Source organism: Aplysia californica, unplaced genomic scaffold, assembly GCF_000002075.1.
Source record: "Aplysia californica isolate F4 #8 unplaced genomic scaffold, AplCal3.0 scaffold01226, whole genome shotgun sequence".
In the NCBI taxonomy this organism is placed as follows: Eukaryota; Metazoa; Mollusca; class Gastropoda; order Aplysiida; family Aplysiidae; genus Aplysia; species Aplysia californica.
Genome location: NW_004798496.1, coordinates 39,757 through 41,248, shown reverse-complemented (window position 1 = coordinate 41,248; position 1,492 = coordinate 39,757). Strand labels below are relative to the sequence as shown.

General features: G+C 37.2%; 1 protein-coding gene across 1 annotated transcript in view; it reads left to right on the top strand.

Annotated features, from left to right (window-relative positions):
- Positions 1-136: 136 nt before the first annotated feature.
- LOC101857382 (isatin hydrolase) overlaps positions 137-1,492 on the top strand; it is a gene marked incomplete at its 3' end in the record, with an annotated part of 15,175 nt that continues 13,819 nt past the window's right edge. The window contains 1 exon segment of the mRNA XM_013090331.2: positions 137-309.

Genomic DNA, 1,492 nt, shown 5'->3' with positions numbered 1-1,492 from the left:
TCTCTCTCTCTCTCTCTCTCTCTCTCTCTCTCTCTCTCTGCCTCTCTCTCGTTCTCCCCCTCTTTCATCCTTGATAGTTTCTCCTTTTCCCCCCATGTTTACGAAAGGAACATTTATTATTTCTGTTTCCTGTTCGTCATTGGCTAGGCCAGTGTACCCACAAAAACCACAAGAAAACCTCGCTAGGGAATAACACAGCTTGCCTCAGAAGCGACGCGGACGGCGTTTATTGAAACCATAGTAGCCGTACTCATGTGTGGAGGGTTTTTGGCGTCTTATTTGTTCGTGGATTCCATCAACTAAAAAGCTGTAAGTAAGGAGAGAATGATAATATGGAGCAGGGTTAAATATACATAACACATTACTGTATATGATATGTATACATGTATCAATATGTTCACATAGCATCTGCGTGTTTCCCTGCCAATAACCATTAACTAAAAGGCTGTAAGTAAGGACTCAGTAAAGAGAGAATGATATGGAGCAGGGTAAAATGTACATAACACATTACTGTATATGGCATGTATGTTTATTTTAGTGGAGGTTTTACGGCACTCGCAACTGTATAAGGTCATATGAGCGCCAGAAGATTAGAGGTGTTACAAGAGAGTAAAAAAACATTAAAAAAAGAAGGAGGGGAGATAAGGACGATAAATGTTTGATAGGAAAGAAGAAGAAAACCCCACCAGAGCACCCGCCAACCACCCACTATGACTTATTTTGTATGTATCAATATGTTCACCTAGCATCTGCGTGTTTCCCTGCCAATAATAATAAAACAAAAGTAAAATAATCAGTACTGTTTTCATATTCCGTAAAGTTCATAATATGGTTTTAATTAGCATCTACAACCTTAATTCATTTGTAATAGAGTTTAGTTTCCTGCTAATTGATGACTTTAAGTGAATTTGTTCAAGACGGTTGAAACTGTTTTTTCCGAGGCTGGGATATCGTGAATTATTTGATATCACTGCGTTGAGGTGAGTTCTTGAAAAGGTAACCATAGTTGAGGTAAGACTTAAGACTTTATTTTTAACGTAAGATGAGTATGCACATTTTATTTTTCTAAATCTAAATGGCGTAATAATTACGGCTGCCCGCACTTGTACGCAATAGTGTGATCCTTCTGCCATTTCCTGAAGAGGATTCAACGAGAAGCTATGATATGTGAGACGTGCTAACAAAATGAATTTCTTCTTGCAATCCACAAATTCAGACACTGGCCAAAAAAATCAACACAATGGTCAAATTTGTAGACTTTCTATTGGTGCCATATTCTTTAATGCCTTTTATTATTCCAAACTACTTATAAATTATTTTAAAAACTTCACCTATTATCGTGAGGTATCTGTTTCCATTGGGCTCGAATCCGTAAAGTAACTCATTTTGTCAGCACACTTCACATATTGAGAATTATTCGGTACAATAACTTCACGCAAAAAGTATCAACAAGTAAAACGAAGTGTCAAATACTTGTATTTACACCTCCCCC